Source organism: Protopterus annectens, chromosome 5.part0, assembly GCF_019279795.1.
Source record: "Protopterus annectens isolate FY-2018-M chromosome 5.part0, PAN1.0, whole genome shotgun sequence".
NCBI lineage: Eukaryota > Metazoa > Chordata > Ceratodontiformes > Protopteridae > Protopterus > Protopterus annectens.
In genome coordinates this window covers 1,606,648,331-1,606,676,244 of record NC_056735.1, presented here as the reverse complement: position 1 = coordinate 1,606,676,244, position 27,914 = coordinate 1,606,648,331, and positions in this window count along the sequence as shown.

The window sequence follows — 27,914 nt, the reverse complement described above, 5'->3', positions numbered from 1 at the left end:
AGTATACACACACACACACACACACACACACACACACACACACACACACACACACACACACACACCAGTGGATATTACACCAGCTATATTGTTTTTGTGTTGCTTTTTCCCTCTGTGCCTCCAAGCCATTCATTCTTTCACTACAATACCCAATTCATTAACTACTGACCAGCATAGCAACTGACCAGAGAGGGGGGCTTACATACAGGTGGAGATGGTAGGTTATTGTCTTACTTATTGGTTGTTCCCTATATCCCATCCTGATGGGTGATGTGTACTATTCACCTATGCATGTGAGTTCACTTACACATATGTGCAATAAAACTACAATCGATGCAATTTGACAGCATAAGACTTATAACCCCAACTTGTCACTTTACATTGCATGTGCTTTCCTTTTCTTTCTTATAGGTAGCAGAAATGAGTAAAGTCAACAAGCCCAACATAGGCAAACCAGAATTAGGCATTAACTCAATCCCTCCCTTACTGCATCTTTTAGTGTTCAAGTCACTAGTCAATTCCATTTCATCTGAAACACTTTTGGGGCTTTCACTGTGTATAACACAGGACAGCTACACAATGTTTCATTTGAACACTTGAACTGCTAAAATACTGGAAGCATTACCCACTGACTGTCAGATTTAAAATTTTACGTTTCACAAAATCTATTTCCAACCAATACTCAATAAAAGGAAATGAAGCACATATATTAAATGACAGATGAGCCCTCATGCATTCCATGGTGGGGGATGTGCCCTCTGTACCCATAAAACATATATTGCCAACCATTACCTCCCTGCAAGTCTAAGAAAATTAAAACTCTCATACACAGCAAACTGAAGAAAGAAAGCCCATCTCTTAACTCTAAGAAGCAGTATTTATCAACTGGCAATAAACTGATTGTCAGAAATGCTATCATTGAATGGCTTCATCATGGCAAATTATTATTCAGCCAAACTGATATTAATGAACAGATATTCTACCCACTTCTGATATATTAACCAGTCGATAGGCTACAGATTTTATGACCTTGATTAACCATAGGGCTTACCTCCATTCTTCTATTTCACCTGGCCTCTCCTCTTCCAGATAATCACTACAGTAAATGTATCACCTTGTGATATAAATGGTGCTACCAATCGTAAAGCTCACAGCAGTAAATTTAGAAGTTGGCAGAAGCAGGCAAAAATTTTACAAAGATTTAATCTGAACACCATACTCTAATGTTTTGGATTTGGAGAAGACCACTGACCTTGAAGGGTATAAAAAAAAAGAACCCATGATGATTACATCTTCATTCACCATAGGCAGTGTTTATAGCATCTGAGAATGCTGTAGATATTGTGAAAGCCTAGTCCAATATTGGGAGAGGGGCTTCATTAATACTGAGCTGTAGGGGTGCTGTGCTTGGCCGTATCTGACCACTTATCTCAGCGACCCAAGCCACAGTACTTCTTATGTCACCGCTAACTAACCTGCTGTATTCCTCGGGCTAAAACCAGTACAGCGTTGAAGGCTGAAGAGCAAACTGCTTGCATTGTTTTATTTATATTTATTTTGCTTTTGTTTACTGGGTTTGTCCAACTGAGTAGTCAAAAAATCCTTTTCAGCAGAGTTCCAAGAAGAAAAGCTCCAACTTATTGCGAACATTTTTAAATAGGCATTCGGTGATATACACAAACACAGATTAAATAGTCTACATTAACAATTACACATTCATTGGCTAATTAGACTATACATTCATATGAAAGTAGAGGAAGTTACCACAGTATGAAACATATTTATGCATTAGCAGATGTTGAACAATGAACATTTGAATGATGCACTAGTAGGTTTGGCTGAGATCATTTGATTAGTGTTTAGATATTTAAGGACTTGAACTAGAGGGAAATAATTAGGTAGGGCAGAAAATGTTAATACTGTAGTTACAACTTTATAACAAAGATGCTAAATTTTCAGCAAATACTACTTTCAGAAACTCACCACTGTATAGCACTGTTTGTGTCTTTTGGCTTTTCCCGGTTAGGGGTCGCCACAGTGGAACTCCGGTCCACTAATGATTGGCAGTAGATTTTTACATGCTGGCTTGCTGGGCCTAACGCACAACCTTCAGTGAAGGAATGCCCATTCAGGCATGTCGACACACAGAAGACGGTCTAACTGAGAATTGAACGGGCAACGTCTAACTGTGAGGCGACAACGCTACCGCAGCACCACCACTGCAGCGCATCACCAACTACGCTATCAAGTAACATATACATAGCTTATTACCACATATAAAGTTATCCAAAATCCATCTGCTTGTCCAGCACTAAATAACATTGTACACAGCCAGGTTCAGTTGGTCATTATGATCCAATGATCAAATTCTTGTCTGTTCACAAACCTATCAAATCTGCTGGGTATTGTCTGTACTTGTACCATGTTGCTAAGGCCTGGAACTCCCTAGAACTGCCAGGTCAATACCCTCCCTCCTATCCTTCAAAACCATACCAAAAGACTTCTTACCCAAAAGCTCTTTGTGTTCTTGCTTAACACCAGGATAAACTATATTCCTCAATGTGAACAAATACCTTTTCATACCTTATACCTCCTTACTCTCCCTTCTTCAGTTACCTCCTGCTGTTAAAGCTGGAAGAAAAACAACTACCGATGTTTCCATTAAACATATGCTACTGCTGCATGAAGTGATCAGCCACTGATGGCCATGTTAGTGACCTTTCGCTTATAAAATAATATGAACTGGTTCAGAGATTTTTTTTTTTTGCTATCAGGAGTTATTGCAAAAAATCAAAATTAGATGATGGCGACAATAGATCACTGTTTATGATGAACCACTTTAGTGTGTGAAAACAAATGTCAATGAAGTCATGGCCTCAAACACCTACCCTACACAGATAGGCTAAAAGCCCTGTCCCTCTACTCACTTTCATACAGATTCCTCAGAGGTGACCTCTGTCTGGCATACAAAACAATCTCAGACCCCGCCTTGATGGGAATGCTACAAATCCGCACGTCAAACTCCACTGGAGCAACTGGCATGCGTGACCTCAACCTCGTCTGTGATATCAATAGGACTTATTGGTGGGACAGATTTGTGTCCCAGAGATTCCCCCATCTGTGGAATAGACTTCCACTCCATGTCAAGCAGAGTACCTCATTATCCCTTTTTAAGCGCAACCTGGATAGCTGGATGGAAAACAGAAAATACACTCCTAGGATTCCACCTGTGTCCCTGCTGGATAGTGGCTCTGGGTGCTGAGTTCTCTAAACATGGGCTAAACTCTTGGCTAGGTTTATAAGGGCCTCAGGGCCAATAACTTAGTAACCTCAAATGATCCTATGATCCTATGCTAAAATCACATTCTTATGTATCACTTTAGCTGTCAACTTAAAAGAGAAATTTCGCTGCTGCTTGGCAGTAGTAGTTACTGGCATGAGGAAATTTCTTTCAACATTAAGAGGAAGAGACTGATACTTCCAACAATTATTCTGCTCTACTTCATAAACACCCATCAACCACTACACAAAGGCAGTAAGTGCTATAAAATGGCAGTGTCTCAAGACAATTCAGCATCATCTTTCACCGGTGATCTGCACAAGGTGTAATGACAGCACTGATAATAAGGTTACTAGTGTCACTGCTAGCCACTACATTTTGTGGTGACCCTTTTGTCTCTGTCTCTAAGGATATAGTTGTTTTCATCTTATAGCAGCTGTTATGGCAATGCACAGTGGAAGGGAGTAAGTAATTCACATGTATCCATGGTGAAAGGAGTTGTTTTGGTCAGGATGACACAACACTGTAAAGATTTGAGCCCACAACTACAGGTAGACATATGGATTACACAGAAACCAGTTAATAGTGTTTCCCTATTATTCAACTGCATTGCTAAAAAACTCTTACCCATTTACCATCAGTGCATGATTTACATGTGCTAATGTTTCTTTCTTTCAATGCTGATGCAAGTCAGCAGAGAAGTCTCAAAGATCTGTAGCACATTATTAACCACATCAACATGGTGAGACATTCACAACACATTGTTTTAAATGCACATAATGCCAGTGTTCTTGTTGTGTTAGAATACACATTATGCCAGAAATGCAAATTGTGCCACTGTTTTTGTGATGTTGGAATGCACACTGTGCCAGTGGAGAATGCATACTGTGCCAGTGTTTTTGTGGTGTTAGAATGCATACTGTATCAGTGTTCTTGTGGTGTTAGAATGCACATTGTGCCAGTGGTCTTGCAGCATTACAATACACATTGTGTCAGTGTTCTTGTGGTGTTAGAATGCACATTGTGACAGTGTTCTTGCAGTGTTAGAATGCACATGGTCCCAGTGTTCTTATGGAATTAGAATGCACATTGTGCCAGTATTGTTGTAGTGTCAGAATGCACATTGTGCCCGTGTTCTTGTGGTGTTAGAATGCACATTGTGCCAGTGTTCATGTAGTGCTAGAATGTACATAGTGCCAGTGTTCTTGTGATGTTAGAATTCACATTGTGCCAGTGTTTGTGCCAGTGTTTAGTCTTTAGCTACCACAACATAAACAAGTGTAGTCATTTGAAGCCCTAGAGAGGCAGTTAGAGATGCAGAATGCTAATGTAATGCATATATTTTATTATAATTATTGATAATTGAACTCATTCTGCCACCAAATGCATGCATATGCAATCCAATAGAAGGCGGGTCTATATTAGAACATCAAACATTCAAAATGTCGAGTGTTCTAATATCATACCCTACCAATCGAAAATACTAAACATTGAATGTTCAGAACAGCAAATTTTTTCCTAGGGAAAAAATTTGCTGTTCCAAAACAAATACACACAACACAAGCACACCAAACACACAGCAATCCACACACATACACCTAAAATCTTACAGCTAACCCTACACTAAACTATACACACACCACTAACTATCCGCTTACCTTAACCCAAACCTTAACCCTAAGGTCTGTCACTATCGCACACTCACCTCATCTACGCCCTAACCCTAACTCACCTAACCCACCCTAACCATCATGTCCACACAATCGCACACATACCTAACCCGCACCCTAACCCTAACACACCTGACCTGCCCTAATCCTCATGTCCACACAATCGCACACATACCTAACCCACACTCAATCGCACACTTACCTGAACCTGACCCGTAACTTTCCAACAGAGCACTGAAAATACCAAAGCAACAGAAACAGACAGCTAAATTCTTTCCCTAGGAAAGAATTCGGTTTTCTGCTTCTTCGATATTTTTAGCGTTTGCTGAAAATGGGTCGATATTAGAACACTCGACATTTTAATTGTTCGGTCTTCTAATATAGACCCAAGAAGGCATCCTTTCATAAAAAATGTCAAGTAAAACAAAACTCAATTCTTTCTGAGCAGACATGGTAAAGAACTCTAGCTCTGCTCTTACTGCCACTTTCATGTCTTAAATTATCTTTACCAGCTTTCACTCCCCTGTGGACAGATGACCTATACTTTCATATCTGGCCACTCCTTGCCTTTCTCACTCAGAACTCCTACTGTCTTGAAAGCATCCATCTTTTTCCTTTCTCCATATCAGTATATTTCCTGAGCTACCTCTCCAAATGATGACTATACTTCTGTTTATACTCCCTGATATCAAGCAACCATTGCCTTATAGAAGGTTCAAACCACTATCCATTCTTTTCATAAGATAATAATTTAGTTGGTTTTGTTACTTTTCAGTGAACCTCAATCCAGCAAACATGTTCCACTGAAAAAGCTAGATTGCACTCCCTAACACATTGTGCCCAGGGCAGCCTCCCCCTTCACCTCACACTAGCTATGATTTTGTTTGCATTCTCTCTAATTAGTACTGCCCTTGCTATCATCATATGTAGCCTAAGAATAACATCTAACTCATCCATAAGTCATCCTGCTTAGACTTTTCCTTTGGGAACAATGATGCAATAATTATTATACTTATGAAGCAGATTAAGATGCTTTCCTCAATGACCTAAATAAGTCTGGCCAGAGAACTGACACTGAGCTCCATGACATTGTTAACATCTGCATGAATGAATATATACTGGTAAAACCAAAATATATCACTACATTCAACAGAAAACCTCTTTGGTGGAATGACAAAATTAATATGCACAACAGAAAAAGGAGGGCACTATTTAGCTTTCAAAAATTACCTTAATTGCAAAAAACCTCCCAGCTTTCAAAATCATAGCAGAGGGTCCAAAATCATAGAAATCAAATTTTTCATATGTGCAAATTTGCTTCCCAGAAAGTGAGAATACAAATGAGTAGATTTATCGTTTTACCTGGTAAAACCTATAAAATGAGAACCCTTGTGATGCTAACGGATGCACACCTACCTGGCTGTACCAGAAAAATGCATCCTTACTGAAACATAAAAATATACACATGCCTGTTTCTTTGACTTGCTATATGTGACAATTGTAACTCTAGTTTAGTTAACATAATTAGCATAAATGTTTTATATATTTAGCATAATTAGCATAAATGTTTTATATATATATATATATATATATATATATATATATATATATATATATATATATATATATATATATATATGGGCTTATAAATGCCCTCGGGCAGATAGCCTAGTACCTACCTATGAACCTATGAACCTATTTGTCTACAACATGGTTGTGGCACTTTTAATAAACCACAGACTACACCTCATCGTAGAACTGAACTTTGGCTCCAAGCATTTCTAACAAAGCAAGTAGCCGAAAATGTTCTTGCCTGTCTGGATCATTTTTAATGTCATCGCTATCTTCTTTAGAAAAAAAACGATTTTACTTATTTTACTTCCACATAATATGTAGATCCAGTTAGAGCAACATTCCAAAACTTTTTTGTCAACTGACCAAAATATTGCCTATAATTTCTGCATTTTTTGCATGCAATGTATTGCATTTTTCACAGTCCTGTACCCTTCTTGCTTACCACAGCATTGTAAGAACTTTGCTTTGCAATGTATAAATATACAAATGCCCATGGCAATCACTTACAGCTACTTGTATAACTGTCTGTCTACAATTTAGCTGTCTGTCTGTGATCAAATGAATGAATAAATACATAAATAATGGCCTGGAACTATATTTCAGCTTGCTGCTCTTGGAGCCATACAATGCAACCCCCTACTTCCTCTCTGCTGATTACTGCCATTTTTCCCTGATGAACCAAGGAGATACTTTGGTTCATTCCCTAGTTATATTCAATAGGGTACATCTACTGCCATCATAATGTCTTGATCAGCCAAACATCAGCTAAGATTCTCTTGCCAATTATTAGATTTATCTCATTGTGTTTCCATTCTCCTGGTCAATGCTCTCACACCACCCTAATTCTAGCAGATCCCACTTACCATGAAAACTCATTTCTGGATTCATGTATTTCTTTTAGATAGTTGATTTAGACTCCATGCATCCACCCCCTCACATATGTGACACTCTGTCTGCACTAGTACCTGTGAAGGCTGTTTTCTTTCCTGATTACCCTAAACACATGGCTGCATGACTTAGTGCTCACTATCCAGGTATGCCCATTAATTTGCCTACACAATCCTATCCGCAACTTTACCAAGAACTAGGCCCTGAAAGACAGTGTTCTTAGTCCATTTCAAACAAATCAGCATTTCCCCTGCAGGTTATGATCCCTACATTGCCTATTCCTATGTGTGACAAAACCAGTCTTATCCATTGAGCCTCAGCACTATACCATGACTAGAATTTTTCCTTGCTAAAGGGAATGACTCTTTGATGACACAGTTGTCTCTGCCATAACCCTATGTGCATCTTCAGCTTGTCATAAGGCCAAATATGTCCTTTCAAGGGTGTAAGAGTCTGCCACCACAACTTCAAACCATTAACTGGGAATAATGCTTTTTTTAATCTTGAAGCTAGCACTGTGGACAGGTTTACACAGATATATTCCATCTGCATTCCTTTCTTCTTATTTCATCCCAGCCCTGAAAATGTGGCCTACAAAAATATCGTATCCTTTCCCTTTTACACCAATTATGATGGTTTTTCTTTTTTAACATAGACATTGGCAGCTAGGTCACCCCATCAGTACTATCTTATCCTTCAATGTTTAAGTCTTCCATTGTTTTAAGTTTTTAGGTTTATTATCATGCCCTGTCCTTCTTCTCATGGACTATATCCCCAAATTACTGACTTTAGATCATGATCTTCTGTAGAAAATACCTTTCACATCATATATTTCACCCTGCTTCAAAGTATCGCTCATAATGCCTTTTTAACCTTTTTCATTCCTTTCACTCTCTTTCTATATCAAGAAATATTAAACATCCACCACCCTCTCACAATCACAACAATTATACAATCACATAGTCTGAAAATCAAACACAGCAAATCATTTCCTCAGATAACATACATCAGCATCACTCTATAGCCTTCTAAATCATCACCACTCAGAACTTACAGGATATAACCAATCTCATTCCTCAAAAATCAAGCATCCCACATACAACCTAAAGATGCCAGTGACAATTCTAACAAGCCTTTTGCAATACCTTTTAAAATAATTTCCATACTAGCCCATCAGCAATGAATCTGCTAGCATGTGCAGATGTTGAAATAAATTCAGGTCTTCTTCTTAATGCCTTTTATGATCCGCTCCAAATCAATCACCAAACCCTCCTATCCAGTTCATACACTGACTGGCAAAATGCTGTCAAGAAAACAGGTAGCTGTACAATATGGATGAAACAATGCAACTCTTGACATATTACCCCTTGTAGAAACATAGCTCAGAGAAGACACCATCACCACAACAGCTTATCTAAACTCAGTATACATTGTTCATAAGCATTATCATTTTGGAATTAAATGAGGAAGATTTGTACTTCTAAAAAACACTTAACACACGTGTTCTTTTATCCTCTACTCATCCAAAAGATTCAAACTGGGTTATACCAAAAGTAACATTAAATAGTAATACTCAAGTACACCCAGAGACCCACAAAAAAGTTTATAATGTGATGTGATTGCAGTCTTGACTTGCTAAGGTCACTTACATCGAAATTCATGCATGCAATTAATGCCTTTAACTTCTGCCCGTTTAACACCACTCTCATTCAACCAAGCCCTCTACTTTGATAAAATTCATATGATTATATGCTGTATCTTCTGATCATAACCCCTACCCAGATGTATTTCACCACTGTACTTTCTAATTATCTATCTACTCACTATCCATGCTCATCCTGCTGGTCCTTCAGAAAACACAAAATCCACTCCACCATTCTTACTTCTTGTTAATTTCCCTCTACCGAATAAATAAATAAATAAATAAATAAAATTAATAAAAAGAGCAATTGATGGTATATAGTCTGGAAAAATGGTGCTCAGTGTACTCCTTAATAAGGTTTCTAAGTGAATACAAGACTAACGTTCTTGAAGGGCCATTTTAAGCCTAGTGTCTAATCCAAGGTCAGAATCAAGCCCTCACCCTGGTCTCTATGAACTAACAACCTTAACCATTATGCCAATCCCATTACTGCTATACAGTGCTGTTGTTGCACTGCAGGACTTCTATTCCTCTCCATCCAAAAGCACTATATCATATAAAAAATGTAAAGTCAGAGACAACTGCTTCTCTTGGTAAACACAGAAATAACGCCCTACATGTGCACAGTTCTTTGTTGTGAATAACAATTGATCTGACTGATATAGTAATATGATTCCACAGATCTTGCAAGATGTGCAAAAATAAAAAGTTTTGGCCAGACTAACATTTTGATCTTATGCAGCCTTAAAAATTATTAGCTGAAGTAAAACTAAAATTTAGAACAATAAAAAATATATTTCAAAAACCCCACTCAGATATGTTACTAATAAAGTCCTTCCCCACCTTAACTCCAATGACTGCATCAGAGATTTTTTTCTGAGAGCATCACTACAGCAGTGCCACACTCAACCCAATTGCTCAAGATTCCTTCAACTCACCTTTCTAGTTTGTCACCCTTAACAGCAATGAAATGTTCAAACTTCTTACAAAAATCTCTAATATCCTTTTGAATCTTATTTCCTACATTATAGATTTATTTTAAAAAGTAACAAGGTGTACTTCAGAACAGTTAATACACAAATTCACTCTCCTTAAATACAGACATAGTGCTAAAGGACAGGAAAAGATAGGAAAGGTGAATCAGTTGTGCCTATCCCAAAGAGCAAGCAACCCAGCTGCCCCAAAACATAATCTTCTCATTGCCGTCACATCGCCCAATGATGAAATCCTTAAAAATACTAAATAACAATTACTATAATACCTGTAAAACAGATATGTACTATCACACAAACAATACGAATTTTGCCTCAGTTTTAAATGCTTTATCACTCTGTACACACCCACCAAAAGATATTTACTAACATGGCCAAAGGTCTCCTTACAGGCACTACCTTTGTTGACCTAGCAAAGCATTTGATTTTTCTGGCCACATCCTAACACTGAAGCATCTGAGCAATATATTTTTCGTCCTAAGTACTATAGTAGATCATCGAATCCTTCATCAGTCATCCATTTCTAGTTACATTTAGAACATACAGTTTCATATCTGTGCATACGTTTTCTCTCCTTGGATCCTGCAAAAATCAATTGTTACTCCTTTTGCTGTTTATTATTTCCCTCCCTTCAGACCTACATGGATCTGATGCACAGTACAGATTGTCATATTCTTCTTTCTACCATAAGTAACACTTCCAGATTATCAAAACATCTGCAAGACAACTTCCAAAGATTCTCCAACTGGTTTATCTTCAACAAGTTGACACATAACTCTTCCAAAACCAAAACCATTGTCTTTGTCACAATGCAAAGACTGCCCTGCATCCCTCCCTTCCCTACATTTTCCTTATCCCAATTGTAATGTTCACTTCATAAAATGCATAGGTGTGGAAACAGATATTACTCTCACTTTCATAAATGACATAAATACAGTCATTAACAAAGTCTGAAAGCAGGTCAAACTATCTTAGCAAATCTCAGATTCACTCTCCCCACAATCTAGGTATTCAGTAATCAAAAGGGTCCTGCTACCTAATCTGTAATATTTAATTCTTCAAATATTTGTGAGCCAGTTGGCTAACTTCAATAAACTATAAATTAATTTAAATAATGTCAATCACTTTTGTATATCTCTTGTACAATGGAACACTTCACTGCAACCTCTTCCCCATTGATAATTCCCTTCCTATAAACCTACAAATAACCTTCCTATTTTCTGTCACAATGTAGAAACATCTTAAACTTCTGTTTCTGCACAGCCTTGCTATTAAAGACCACCACCACATTGTACTCCCTCTGAAGCAACTTTTCAGATGTCACATTTCAGCATCCCCCACTTCTTATAAATACTACTGAAAGTGGCATCCACGAGTTAGCATCCATCCTTTGGAAATCCTTACACATATAAATATTAAACTGTCTTGGCATGTCCATGTTCTGAATTTTACTAAAATCCCATCCATTCAACTCAATACAATGTAAAGGCTATAGTCATGCACTATAACTACTTACTGCTATTAAGCATTCCTACTTCCTGCTGTGAATCAGAATTTCATACCTGTAAAGAACTATTATGTGTACAAATTGTAAACATATCTTCATACCCTTTTACATTGTAAATATAGGCTCTCTTACTGAAAATATACTTTTGATTCTGTAATAGCTCTCCTCTATCCTGCCACTATCAACAATCATGACTGAAAATTGTCATCAAATCAGCTATCGTACCTGGTTAACAAATGTAAAACAAATAAATGAAACAAAAAATCATATGGAAATATCTTATGCCATATGCATCTGTCTACCTTCTGCAGATCACAGCATTGGCCACTCACTTTATTTTGTCTCACCGTTAGTGTATGGTTACAAATATGATTCAGACTTTTAGCTCCTTGTTCTATCTACATTGATTATGCCTGGATCTTGAAATGGTCATGCAAGGCTATTTTTGTGAATGTCCAAATCAGATTCTGTAAAAGACAGAAAAGAAAAACATCATAGACAGCAAGGAAATACCTAGAGCTGCACCATACAGCATGAAGGTCTATAAGACTTAAGTGTGTAACAGCAACAGCACTGCACCAGCAGCTCACTGGCTTAGTGATGGTCAACGGGTGCTCATTATTACCTTGCAGACCAAGGGTTTCTGGATTGAGACTGGCTATAGATGTATTTGTTATGTATTATTTTAACTGCAATCACATTCAATAAAAAATCACATATTATTTATTTATTTACTGCATTGCAAGTGAAAGATTAGTGAGAGAGAGTATGGTGAGATTTTATTTAATTACTTTGTTATTTCATTTAACTTTATGTTTGGTGTATGACTTCCCTCACCTAAGATTTTTCCAGTCTCTATGGTGCAACAGTACACATTTCTTTGCTGTTTACTATGTTTCTTTTTTCTTTTCAGTCTTTTACAGTGCTGCTGATTTAGATTTTTGGTGTACTCCTTTAGATCAAAAACTGACTGAAGTTAAAAGCATTGATCTAAAGTTAGGAAGCTCTAATTTTGATCCAAGATGTTATGACAACTGGAGTTTTTCTAAGCATTGATTCATATCTCACCAAGATTGAAAAACGGTGTTACTAAAAGGCCCATTTAACTTTTATAAACTCTTTTCAAGGAGAATTTGAGTCAATAGACTGTCTAAACTTTGTTACTTGAATCTAATATGTGAGCTTGGTTTTTAGATGTAGGTATCATCACTTTTTCCTCAAAAATCAAATCATTCATATTTCCATGTTACCAAAACATCATATACATGGAAGAAAAAAAAGCAAAACAAAACAGCAAAGCATTTTTATCACTAAAGAGTTAAATCTAAGTTCTGTATGTAACTGCAATGAGAGATTTCAACTCCAGCCTTTAAAAATACTTTCTTCAAGATGCCGTTTCCACCTGTTTCATGATATCTCATATTCCTAAAAAAAGAAAAAATTACATTTAAGGTAACTGAAGATTCTGCAACTATTATTGAATGGTTTTAATGTTTTTTAATAATTTTAGTAGTTCAGCATTATATATATATATATATATATATATATATATATATATATATATATATATATATATATAGGTTTACCATCATAATTTCGACAATGTTTTGTGCAAGTAATCACTTACTCAAAAAACATTGTCAAAATTAATGTTAGCAAATGAGCATAACAATGAATTTAAAAAAAAATTGCTGACATTTTTTCGAACTTGCCTCACAGCAAGAGGTTCTCCCATTTGATTCTCGGCTTGGGTTAGGAGTGCCTTCTGAGTGGAGTCTGCATGTCCTCCCCGCGGTCGAGTGGGCATTCGAAAGACATGCATTGAATGGGCGTGCCTTCATTGAAGGTTGGGCATCAGGCTGGCAACTCGACACCATAAAAACCAACTGCCAATTATTAGTGGACCGGATTTCCGCTGCGACGACCCTTAACTGAGAAAAGCCAAAAGACAAACAACAACAAACAGCAACCTCAATGTCCAGTGCCATTCACAATACTTTTAGCAGGGGGGCAAGACCTCCTGCACCCCCCACTCCCACCAATTATATATACTAACTCTGAAGACGTACTACAGTGAAGGATGCCGAACTCACAAATGTGTGAATGCACACTGACATTTGCTCATTTGTGTCTTTTGTAACATTTGCATTCGCAATTTTGAGATGTTGCAGCACTCCTTTCTCAAAAAAAAAATCACTCAAATATCCACTGGTTGACCATATGATGGTAAAACTATATATATATATATATATATATATATATATATATATATATATATATATATATATAAACTGAAATTAGTTTTATATGCCAGAGCAGCTTGAAATCACTTGTATATGTTGTAATATTTATACTAAGAGTAACTAGTTTGTCTAATTTATTAATAAAGCTATTCTTTTCCATTTTGATCTCAAAATATTGAAGACTGTTTCTCCACCTGTTTGCTTTATAGATGACAAATAATGTAATCAGAGGAAATACAAGTGTACTCTTTCATTCTCTGTTTATTGCTAAATGTGATGGAAATAGCCAGAGAATGCTTGACATTTAGATCATCTAATAATCATAGCTGTTTGCAGCAGAAAATGGACCAAGCAGAATAGCATCAAGAATTCTGATGAAAGCATTTATATGACTGGCAGTTTTCCATGCTGGTTTAAATGTTGTTTGTTTATTTCAAGCTGAGCTGTAGGTATAAGTAATAAAGTATCTTACAATACCTAGCAGTTAGAGAAATTATGTTTAAGGATGTTGTATTATAGAACTGTGTGTCAAATAGTAAATAGAGCAGAAACAGCGATGTACAATAGCTAAAATCTGCCTTGCAAACATATTACTTTGTGGATGTAAATTGCTGTTTTTGAAATGATGTTTAAATGCATTTCCATTTACAATGGTTACAGATATCCAGCTAGCAGAACAAAGAGTGCCCATAATTCTTTTCTAGTCTTTTTTGAATGATAATTATTTTTTCAGGATATTGATAGATCAGTGCTGGTGTTTGTAGGAGATTGCAGTAAAACTGTCATATCCCAGAATATTGCGTTCCCCTCTGTCAGAATAGCCTCTTCCACCCAGCCAGTCATTTCAGGTCAAATAAAAATATCTCATTTCATTTACTCAGTGAAAATGAGAGTTAGTTTTCCCCTATCTTGGTTACAGTTACTCTCTGTGTTGTAATGTCCTAGCCAGTGTGGGCTAATAGTACTAACAAAAGCACTGGATACAACCTGGTTAGTGAGCTTTAGCTGCTTAACAGAAATGCACTACAGCCCATGCATAAATAAGCATATAAAGACATACATGTACACAGTCAAAGGCTCATTATTTCTTCCAATAAAACACAGTAGCACAAATAATGCAGATTTAAAGACTATGCTTCCAAAAATGGTACTTTTCTTTGAATGATGCAAATTAGACAGCTTGAAGAGATTGTGTTTTTTGTTGGAAAAAAAAAGAAAGAGAAACACTTCACTCCCAATAATCTCTGCTATAGAAATGTTAGGATAAATCAAATGTTAATTTAATAGCTAATTATAGCAAAGGTACCTCAAGGCATCAGTACTGTATCTTTCTTATGTGTGAAAAATAAGTACTTTTCTTAAGAGTTCCCAGAGAGAATATCTTTTCCACATATTCAGGAAGCCAAGCCTTGAAGCAATTATTATAATATAGTGTCTGTACTTGCCTTTTTTTCTGAATAATAGATACTTTGGCAATTATCATGTTAATAGTCAAGAGTGCAGTCCCTCCAATCGCTTAACACATGTATATTTACAATCTTCCAGTCCCAGTTTTGTATATTTGAGGCACAACATCTTATATGTTTGGATGGTCCAATGAAAATTTATTACTGTCTAATGGTGTGTCAGTGGTATGTCTTGATTTTTCAGGTTCTTTCTGAAGATTTACACACAAAATGTTAGTTTTTCCGTGTCTTGGCTACAGTTACCCTCTTTGTTGTAATTTTCTAGCCAGTGTGGGCTAACAGCACTAACAAATGCACTGGAGACACTTCACATGCAATTAACTGTTGGTAGGACACCTATTCAAGTCAGTGCCAGCTACAGGATCCCCTCTATGAATCAGGACACGCACTATGCCTCTTTGGATCTACTTGAGTTTATCAAGATACATCCAGACACCATGGGTTTGGACAACTTTAACTACCCATTCCTTGACTGGGTAAATTACTTGTCCTCAAAATCATTTACCCTAAGATTCCATTAATTTCAATGCCCTGGACCAGCTGGTTTACACCCCCACAAGGGGTGCCAACATCCTGGACCTGGTGCTCAAAAATATGGGAGAATCACTGTAGCACCCCCACTGCGAGGTCCTCCCTGGTTAGATCTGACCACATATTGATCTCATTCAAAGTAACTATCGCACTTAACCCCCCCCCCCCCAAGCAGCAACTAAACTAAAAAACTTCTCCAAAGCAGATTATAATCTCTTACGGGATTATATAAATTGTATCACTGCACCTCCTCTCTGATGGAACTGGCAGGTATGCCGAGCTCTACACCAGTGCTTTATACAAAAACTTGTATAACTACATTGACTTTGCCGTACCTGATAGGACCAAAACAAGCTCCACAACAAAGAGCAAACCTGCCTGGTTAACAATTACCATTAACAGGCTTTACAATAAGAGGAAGAAATTGCTGTCTAAGAGTAAGAGGAAGTGAGCCCTCCTAACTGGAAACACTCTCTCCTCAGCTTAGACAAGCAAATAAGACTTCTTATGAAGTCCTCTAAAGCAAACTATGAGTCAAAATTAGGTTCCTTAATAAAGGACAATCACAAGGCATTCTATAGTTACATCCATAACCTAAAAGGAAAGGCCCAGATTTGTGCATAACTGGTAGCTGATGATACCACACATACTGAGCCGGTGAACATAGCTAACCTGTTGGCTGACAGGTTCTGTGGACATAGCTAACTTGTTGGCCAAGAGGTTCTGTGAAAACTTCACTCCCCTGTCCCCAGCACAAGTACCCCATGACATCTCTACCACTTGTCCCCTACCTTGTATCTCTAAAGCGCAAGTTGTAAATGACCACTCTAAGGCTAAAAACACAGCATCTATGAGACATGATAACATCCCAGCCTGCATCCTACATGGGCTCCAAGATAAATTAGCAGCACCATTGGGTACTCTTTTCAATCATAGTCTAAGAAATGGCTTCATACCAGCTGAATGTAAATCAGCCACCCTTATTCCCATGCACAAAAGTGGTGCTTCCACTAACCCAAGGAACTATAGACATATTAGTCTGACTAGCTTTATCTGCAAGGCCATGGAGCATATAATCCATGGACCTTATCATCAAAGATATAGGTAATCTCCAAACACTTGATCCTAGTCTGTTTGGATTTGTCAAAGGGAGATCATGCCTGTTAAACCTGGTGGAATTCTTCGATACCATCACCAAAGCCCTGGATGAGGGGAGATCTGTGCATACAGCCTACCTGGAATTAGCCAAGGCAGTTGACACTATTCTCTACTCAGGCATCAATGACAAACTCACCCAACTAGATATCAACACTTATATCATTAGATGGGTTGCTAATGGCTCACTGATAGGACTCATACAGTCAAAATAGGAGAATCCACCTGCAGCAGCAGACCTGTAACCAGTGGTGTTTCACATGGGTCAGTCCTGGGACCTCTACTGTTTGGAATCTATTTCTCTGAAGTACAAGCAAAAACTAAAGGTCTGTGGCCGATAAAGTTTGCTGATGACTGCAAACTGGCAGCAGTCATAGAATCTCCAAATGATGTCAACATCCTACAAGTGAGTCTTACTCAAACAAATGATTGGTGCCAAAGTCATGGCCTTAAACCCAATGCAAAAAAATGCATTATCATTCCTTTTGGTAAAAGTGATTTTCCTGCTAACTGCCACATCATTAGCAACACCTTAAGTATGCACTCAGTGGTGAGAGACCTGGGCACATAGGTTGACAGTAACTTTACCTTTGATAACCATTTCTCCCCAGTGGTAAGAAGGACATTCTATATTGCTCATCTCATAATTAAGGGCATTACCTCCAGAAAAAAAGAAGTTATAACCTCCCTGTTCTCTTCCCTCGTTAGGCCAGTAATTGAGTACAATGCCCTTTGTAGTATGTACCTTTCTAAACACCTGCAGCGATTGGAGAAACCACAAAGGTTCCTCACAAGGAAAAATCAAGGTCTTCACCATCTATCCTATGGGGATCATCTGAAATCACTGCCACTTTATTCTGTTCCATACAGACTACTCAGAGGTGATCTCTGCCTTGCATATAAGGCAATCTCTGTCACTGCATTACTGGAAATGCTTCATATCCGAAAGTGAAATGGTACATGGGTTACTCGCGCTAAGGACCATAACCTGGTATGTGATATTAAGAAAACATGCTGGAGGTACAGATTTGTTTCCCAGAGGTTACCACACCTTTGGATCAGACTCCCACTTATGTCAAATAGAGCACCTCATTGGCCCTCTTCAAACACAATCTGGATGATTGGATGAGTGATCGTAAATTCACCTCTGGGGTTCACCCTGTGTCCCTCTTGGACAGGGACAGTAGGTGTTGATCATGGAAATAAGGATAGAACTTGACTAGGCTTCTAAGGGCACTAGGGCCATTAGCCTAGTAATGTCCTATGGTTCTATGATACTATATGTATTCTAGGTTTACAGAGCAGGGTTTGGGGATTAGGGTCAGAGAGTGACTGAGAGTTTTAGGGTCAGGAAGATATGGTTGGTATTAGGATTATGGTGCAGGTGTGACTTTTAGTGTTAGAATTATATTAGATAGATAAATGAGCAGCTAGGAGCAAATATATGCAGTAGGAAGAGCAGACAGGAAGCCATGCATTTGCCCCCATTGTGAAATTTGTCTGTTGTTAGATCTAGTTTAGTTGGTCAAAATTTTTAAGACCATATGTTCAACAATTTAAAATATCAAAAAACGAGTGTTATAGTAGAGGGGCAAGCCCCCTGCACCCCTCCACACCTCCTGCTAATTATATATATATTAACTCTGAGATCTCACTACAATGAGGAAAAGACACATTCCCCAATCCTCACTGTATCATGATCTCCATTCATCTCTTTTTTGTAGTTGATTTTTGATATTTTAAATTGTCAATCAAATGGTCTTGACCTTAAGAATTTCTACAAATTAAAAATTCAGCCATCTAAAAATAGACCTGAGCTGCCAAACGGCAAGTGAACACTTGCAGGAAACATCATATATTATCTTTAATATAAGGCAAATTTTATTTTTTTATTTTATTTATTTTTATTTTATTTTACATTTGTTAACCGGGCTAGTCTAACTGGATATATTTCCATTTTCAGCAGAGGCCCGGGGAGAAAAGCTCCACATGTAGACAGGACGGATACAACATAACAAAAAATACATAACAACAGATTAACATAACAGATTAAAAAGTGGTAGGTCTTTCACTCCAAGACAAGAATGATTAATTATATTCTAAAGGTATAAACAACATGTTCAACATAATTTCATCTTTGGAACCAATTAGAGAAAGCATGAAACCAAGGAAAAGAGAGAACATTAATCGAAAGAAGGTACAGATTTAAAGAGATATGTATTGCCAGAAAGAGAGAGACAAATAGCCATGAGGAGGAGAAAACCAAGAAAATTTTAATCAGGCTTAGAGCAGGAACATATCCAGTGGTTTTAAGGTGGACTCTTAGTTTTGTTTAAACAGAGCAGTAGATGCAATTGAAGTAAGTTGGAGGAAGTTTATTCCAGTGTTTCCCAATGGCATTTGAGAAAAGGAATCACCAGCAAGGTTATTAGATTTGGTTAAGGTAACTAGCAGTTTGCTAGAAGAGCGGAGTGAGTTCAGGTTTGAGTAGGGGCTTAAGAGGTTAGAAAGAGCAGGTGTATTAAGAGGTTGGTAAAAAGCTCTTTGGACAAACATAAGTTGGGATAGAAGCAACATGTTTGTCAGTTCAAGCCAGTTAAGTTGTTGCAGATTCAGACAATGGTGGGTTCTAAATTGTTTTCCAGTAACAAATCTAGCTATGTTATTGTAAGTGGTAGACAGTTTAGAGATTGTTTTCTTGAGATTAGTGTAGATAGGTGAGGCATAGAGAAGTGTGGAAATAAGATGTGAGTGGGCAAGATTCACTTTTGCTGGGAAGGTTAAAAAAGTTTTGATTCTATATAGAGAGCCAAGTTTCCTGTTTACAGATTTAATGGTATTATTGATATGAAAGTCAAAGGAGATTGTTATCAATCGTGACACCTAGCAATTTGGTAGTAGAGTCAGGTGATATAATGGTTCCATTATTCGACACGATGGAGAAGTCAAATGTAGGGGATCTGGTAGTAGGCTTAAAGAGTAGTAGTTTGGTCTTTTTTGCGTTTAAGAGTAGACAACGTTTTAGGAACCAAGTTTCGACTTTAGAAAATACAGCTTGAGTGTTAGTTTGAAGTTCGGAAATGGATTTAGCAGAGCAAATAAGTGTGGAGTCATCAGCATATTGAATGCAAGTAGCCTGTGGAATGGCTAATTGTAAGTCATTTATAAAGAGGGAGAAAAGAAGTGGACCAAGAATAGAGCCTTGGGGGACTCCAAGTGAGATTGGTAGAAGAGATGAGAGTTTGTTATCCCAGAGGACAGCCTGTTTCCTGTTAGTGAGATATGAACTGAACCAGTGGATAGCCTCAGGTCCTAAGGAAAGAGATTCGAGAATTTTTAATAGGAGAGAGTGGTTAACCATGTCAAAGGCTTTGGACAGGTCAATGAAGAAAGCAGAAGACAGGATATTATTGTTGCGATTATTGTTAATAATATCTGTAAAGGAGAGCAGAGCAGTAGTTGTGCTATGATAGGGCCTAAAGCCATGTTGACAGTTTGTCAGAATGTTATTTTGTATTAGGTAATTCATTAACTGATGGTGGACACATTTTTCCATTATTTTTGCGAGTGGGGACAATAGGGCTATGGGCCTGTAGTTAGAATGTTCAAAGGAGTTTCCTCCTTTATGTAATGGTATGATGTGAGATTTTCCATACATCAGGGATGGTTTCTTCATTTATGGTCCTATTAATGAGAATTGATATGGGATAAGCTATTTCAGAGGCTGCTTTTTGAAGGAATTCAGAAGGAAGCTGGTCAGCTGAGGGGGTACAAGGTTTAAGTTTGAGAATGCATCTCTGTATAAAGGTAGTGGAGATGGGTTGTAGCCTAAAGGTCGGTAGTTTGGAGGATGCATGGTCATGGATGCTAGTATTGTCACTGGAGAGATGGGAGGCCAAGGAATTAATAGTATTAATGAAGAATGAGTTGAAAGTGTTGGCAGTATCAAGGGGAGAAATTCTATCAGACCCAGAAGGGAGGTGGTAGTCTGTCCAGGGTGAAGAAGTCTATTTAGGGTTGACCAGAATTTTTGAGGGTTATTGTGATTCACTTGCTGAAGATTGCTATAATAGTTCTTTGTCAGAGAGGATTGCTTTTTTGGTACTGTTTCTCAGATGCCTGAAAGTCTGTTGGTCTATGGGAGATTTGCTAATTCGCCATTTTAACCAAGATTTGTTTCTAAGTGACATTTTTTGTCTAGTCTCTTTCATTAGCCAGGGGGCTGGCTTAGCCTTAATTCTAATAGAACGTTTTGGTGCATGATAATCTAGAATAGTTAGGAATGTGTTGTTAAAGTAATTAACAGCTTCTTGAAGAGGAAGTGTTTTAGTGGGTTCCAGTTACAAGCCTTTAGTTCAGTTTTAAATTGGGTTGGGTTAAAGCATTTGAGGTTACGTAGGGTCCTATATAAAGGAGAGTAGTTAGAGGCATTTTTTTGTCTTATAATATAGGTTAGGTTGTGGTCACTAATGTCATCAGGTAGCGTTCCAGACTGATATTTAACTAGAGGTTTGTTTACCAAAATCCAATCAAGAATACTTTCTTTGTTATTAGTTTTGTTAATCCTAGTAGTGGTGTTAATTGTTTGAGTGAAGCCGTGGAGATTAATATGAGATGCTGGGTTGTTAGTGGATATTGAGGACCAGTCTAAGTTGAGGTCTCCTAGTATTATGGTTTCTTGTGGGTAGGTGGATGAGGCCCAACTGAGGATATTTTCTACGGTAGTAGAGTTATTTCCAGGAGGTAGATATATACAGATGATATAGATAGATTTTTTGAGGTTTAGTTGCAGCTTTGAGATAAGAAGTTCAGTTTTAGTAAATCCAAGGTTCTCATAGGGTACTAATGTTATTTTTAGTTCTGTTTTGAACAATAGTGCTACTCCTCCGCCTTTTTTACCATTGCGGTCGAGTCTCAAGATATTATAACCTGGTGGTATAATTTCAGTGTCTTTAGTAAAGGGTTTTAACCAGGTTTCAGTTAAACAAAGAATATCAAAGGAGTGGTGATCAAGAAGAGAGTGGAGTTGGGTGATTTTGTTATTGACACTTTGGATGTTAAGGTGTCCTATGAGTAGAGTATTTGTATTGGAGGTTGCTAATTGAAGAGAAGTGTTTAGAGAAACAGGTGTAGCCTCAGCTGAAAAATTAGATGGACCAGGGTTGGGGTGGATGTCACCATCTACCAAGGTAGAGTGGTTGTATTGCAAGTAAGATTTGTTAGGGAAGTTCAGTAAGTATTTTAGTTTCCTAATCAAGAGGTTCTGAATTTTTATGTGAGACAATCTGTGATATTTAGCTAAGAGGTAACAAGAGGTAGATGTAATGTTTAATTGAGAAAAGTTTATGCGTTTGTAATTTGAGGTTGTGTGTTTAGGAGAGTAGTTGAAGTGGAAATTGTGTTTAGTTTCATAGGAGGTTAAGAAATATGGCAGAGTGAGAGAAAGGGAAGTAATGAGTAGAAGTATTAGTATTTTTAGATTATTGTCTTTTACAGAGATCATGGAAGTATGATGGTGGATGTCTGTAAACATGTTGAGGTTAGCAAGAGAGGAATAGACTAGAAGACTTTGGTAAGACTATAGTGTAAGGATGTGTAGCTAGATGGAAGAGACAGGATAAGAATATACCTTTAAGTATAGTCAGGTGATAGGAGAGGTGATAGAGGAAGGTATAGTTGAGAGGAAGTTGTAGATGATGTAAGAGTCAGTGATTTATCTATTTACATTGCTTTAAAACAACCTAAATATTATGACTTCAAACCTTTTGCTAAATGACAGATTGATAAATGACAGTTAAAACCATTTGTTTGGTTGTTTTTTTATGCTACCACATTGGTTGTTTTCACAGAAATGTCTGTAAACATAATTCAGTTCTAAAATTATTTCAATCTTTTAATTCTGAATTTAACTTTGTTCTTCCTCTGTAAGCTAGAGAATGAGCCTGAAATGGGTCTGCTGAGATCAATGTTCTGCCTAGGTAATCAAAATAAAATAAAATACGTTCATTATTTTCTGTTCAGACATTTGAGTGGAATATCACTGTTAATTAAAAAAATAGAATACTCACTTTTGTTCTTATAAACCCACATTTACATGTACTGCATTTGGAGGAACTAGAGTTTACAGCCCTGTAATTAATTTCAGTGTCTGTTTTGTAATATATAAATGCTATGTATTATCTGTGCTGCCTACATTATTAACCTTTCTGTACTGCCTGTTTATCTAAGTTAAGTGTTTTATCCATTAATCTAGTGATAAAGAACTGTTTTCTTTATACTGTTAATATTATGAAAGTTTGTACTAGAAAAAAGGTAAATGCAACTGTTTCACAGAGAAAGTATATATAAGATAATGCAACTGCACACACACACACACACACACACACACACACACACACACAAGTATTGATACTAGGCTCTCATTGTCCCCCTGGAAAAGCATTGTTTGTGTTGTTTGCAGGTGTTGTTTGGCTTTATGTAGTTTATCAATGAACTAAATTGTTGTCCATATGGATTTCCACATTCTGTTTCTTCAATAAAATAAAATAGATCCAATGCAATCCATCAAATTGTATCACATGAACATTCATTTTATGGTTTTCTAAAATTAAGACAATCCTAAATATTTAAAGAAGCACCATCATATATATTACACCCCAACCCCACATTCCTTGGAAAAATATCAATACGTTTGAGTATTATTGTAGATAAAGGAGTCACTCTACTTTAGAAGATGTAGATTGATATTTTATTGTAAACTGAATTAATAACATTTCATTTTTATGCTATTTTACCTTGTGGTAGACAACATAAAAATGTTTGCATTTCAGGCAAACAGTAACTAAACTGAGCTGCTGCTGTAAAAATTGTCATTTTTAACTGGTCCCCCATGTGGAAAATATTCAACTTTATGGGGTGCAATCACATCAGTGGTAGATACATTTTCCATAGTAAATGAACTTGGAATATGAGAATGTGGTTGCTCCTCAAAAGTGTCTCTGTGGATACTGCTGTGATGAATGCCTTCCTGCTTTAAATCTTCTCAACAATACTTCTTGTTGGTTTCCTTAATGTACCTACTACTCATTCAGATTACCTCACCATCCAGAATATGACCACATATGCTATGACCTTGACAGTTTACACCTTGAGACAGCAAATGTTGGTGTCAGGAGAATCTCTTCTAAATTCAGACATGTTTTTCCTTCCTGTACTTTCAAAAGAGTTCTTCATCTTTCAACATAAAAAAATTTTCTCTCCTTTACCTAAATCTTGTTTTCAGTTGTTAAGAAACACATAAATTTATGTAGATATGATCTCAGCCTACATAAGACATTCCCCCGGATTCACTAATCTCCCATGCAGGACTAGCGTGGTCCTGCACGGAAGCGTCCGTGTAGGAGGAGGATGGCAGCACTCCATGTATATTAATGAAGGTGCGCTGCTCCCAGGCTTACACAGAGCATGTACGAGTGCAGGGGGTGTGTCTGAGAGCAGAGCTCCAGAATAAATATGCCCCTGCAATGTAGAACAGCAGAAAGTAGAACTAAATGAGCAAGACCGCTTATAGGAGTCCGCATATCCCCACCAACAGTCCCCCATGTGTAGAACAGCAACAGTACATATAAATAAAATGAAGAAACCCCTTTATATTTATTAAGAATTCCAGTACAGCTAACCATAGGTGCTTGGGTGTGCCCAGTGCTTAGCTACGGTTAAAGCAGCTTAAAAGGCTGAAAAGGATAACAAAGAAGATATATGCAAATGAAGCAGCACAGCAATAGTGTAGTGGGCAGAGCATTTGCTTACCAAGCAGGAATTCCCAGTTCAAATCCCACAGCAACGCCTGCCATTTTCCATGTGAAATCTGTATATGAACATTTTATTGCTGTTTAACCTATGAAATAACATTTAAATGTGAACTGGAGTACTGCATTAAATGCACATGTGAAGTGTCAGTGTCATGATAAATAAGGCACTAGTAAGCAGGTTTCAGCACAAATAAACAGTAGTAAGCATATATAAGCACTAGTAAGCATGTTTAAGTATTTTTGCACAGGGGTAAGCATTGCCTACAGTGATTAAGCAAAGTAGAAGCTAACTGCGTGTAAGAAACTGTAACAGGAAGTTAGCAGTGCTTACCTCAGTGCAAACCCGCGCACAGCAGCTTAGAACTGCTTTAAAGTGCCTTAATCACTCTGTACCCAATGGCCCATTTTCTGTCAAGCAACAAAATAAACAGCCTCTGCAAGGCTCGAGCCCAGGACCCTGTATACTACAGTTACAGTAGTTAACCACTAAGCCATCATAGCAATACACAAAAAGTGAGGTTTCAACAAGCAAATCCTCACCATAGGAAAATCAAACTGAACATGTGAAATGAAACTATGTACAGTGTGATGTTGTATAACCTGCTACATAACATAAATATGTGAACTGGAGTACTGCAGTAAGGCCAGATGTGAGTTGTTATTGTAATAAAGAGTTGAATTGCCCAGGACCCCATACAGTGTACGTACACATGAATCAGAGATACCAGACACAGATATAACATGTAAAAAATCAAAAATCAATGTCAAAAGGAAAACATACTGCCAATTAGATATTAAGCAATGCTAAGCATTGCACGGGTCAGCTTACATGGTGTAAGCAATGTGTAGGCCGGCTAACTCAATCTGCCCAGTGGTATGCTCCTTTAAGCAATGCCAACCTTAGGTAAACAGGTATGACCATAGCTTAGCCTTTTCAAAACTGTCTAATCATGGAAAAGTGTGGGAAATCAGGCATATGTATACCCCACAGGTGGGAATACATCCCATAACTGGTTGAAGCTTCCTACTGTAGTCAGAATGGCCTGAGTTGGAGAAGGCACTCAATTTAGAGCACAGTGCTGGGGCATTAATGAGTCTAAATACATGATGTGGCTCCTGGTCAAACACCATGAGCAGAGACTCCTGCAGGGCCAATACCAGGACTCCCAGTGTAAAGCGGAGGCCTGGGACAGTCTCGCCCGTGACCTCAATAGTGCCACAGGTATCCCCCGGACTGGTGGGCAGGTCATGCATCACCATGCTGACCTGAAGCGGCATAGGGGGGAGCTACTGGAACAGTGGATCCAGGAGTCCAGGCAGATGGCTGATGCCCCAGTACTGAGTAAGTAACCATTCTACTAAGTATATAATAATTGCCTAGCTTGTGTATACTATGGATAGATATGGCTAAATGTCACTGTATTTCTCTGACAGTTGTAGAGGTGTGGGCTGTGAACCAGCAAGCCCATGTCGCTAGGCTACATAGGTTGCATCATGAGGCAGATTAGTAATAATCCTGCATGAACTGTCATATCCTGTGAATAAAGGTATAACCCCTGGAGTGCGTGTGTATACTCTGATTTAATATGTTGTAGTGTTGCATGCTGTAAATAGTACTGTTGTATTAAGCAGTGTTACCCACACTGTGGTACGCAGATAAAATGTGTAGGAAGTTCTGTATAACAAGAGGTTAGTCATATTGCCCAACTGAGGGAGACTTAAAGAGAAAACATTGGAAAGCTTTGCACCAGTTCCCTGATAGCACAGTGCACTGTGATGTTAACTGTAATATTTTTACCACACACAGCAGGGGTTTGAATACCGGGAGTGGTAGTAAGTTGTATGCATAATCACACCCAACAACTGTACAGATTTTGCTAGAATGTTCGGATAGTAAGCTGTAAGCATAATCATAACCATCAACTGTACAGACTGTGTCAGAATGTTCAGATAGTAAGCTGTATGCATAATCACACCCAACAACTGTACAGATTTTGCTAGAATGTTCGGATAGTAAGCTGTAAGCATAATCATAACCATCAACTGTACAGACTGCATCAGAATGTTCAGATAGTAAGCTGTATGCATATTCATACCCCTCAACAGTTCCAATCTGCTCAGCATGTGCAGATAAAAGGCCCAAATCTGCTGTCTGTTCCCCTGTTCCCATGAGAAATCAGTGTGATGATCCAAGAAATGTAGGCAGCCTGTGATGACATATAACCGATAGTCAAACCTGTACATTGTCAGAGAATGTATATGAAAACAAACCTGTCATTGTAGCAACACACCCAAGGTGTATGACAGCAATTTGCATAATATGTCACAGTAACACCTGCATCCTGTCAAGCCTCAACCAGAGTGTGTGCAAAAACGGATTGAGGGGTATGTGTATAGTATCAACATGGAATCTGGGATTATGTGTAGAAATTGTCAGGCAGTGTTAACAAAGGTCTTCTCAACAGCTATAACAGGTAAAAGGTGTAGATTATACATTAGACACAGTCAACATATATACTAATCTACAAACATACCATTGTACAAAGTAAGGCCAATGAGTAGTGTAATAATACATGTAAGGGAAAGATCACTGCAGTGACTAAGAAAATTGTGAAAACTACAGGGATATATCAGTTGTTAACTGAACTCTCTCTCTTGCCCCCATCATATGTGCAACATTAACCCAAATATACACCTCAATGGGTATGTTTACTCTCCAAACTTATGTTTGGACATATGTCCTATTGGTTCATAAATATCCACATTTGGTTCTATGCATATGCCATGTTGAAATACACCCATATTGGTGGCCTGTTGCCATCAATAAAACCTGCATGCTGTTGTAATGGCCACTGCTGTTCCATATATGCATGTGTGCTGCTCGCTATGCAACTGGTTTAAATTTGGTGCCTTGGGTTAATGGGTATACCTATGCATGCTGTTATAACTAATCCTGAATGCTGCTGACTATTACTAATCCATATCTGTTCTTAAACTGCAACACTACAGCTCATATGGGAAGGCCGGTCCCAGCGGACCCACCTGTCCCACCACAGCTGACCATGGCATCGGGCACCAGCACATCTGGGGCCCAGCCTGGGACCTCCTCCTCTGTAGGCCCTGCACCACATTTGGGTGGAACTGCCACAGAGGA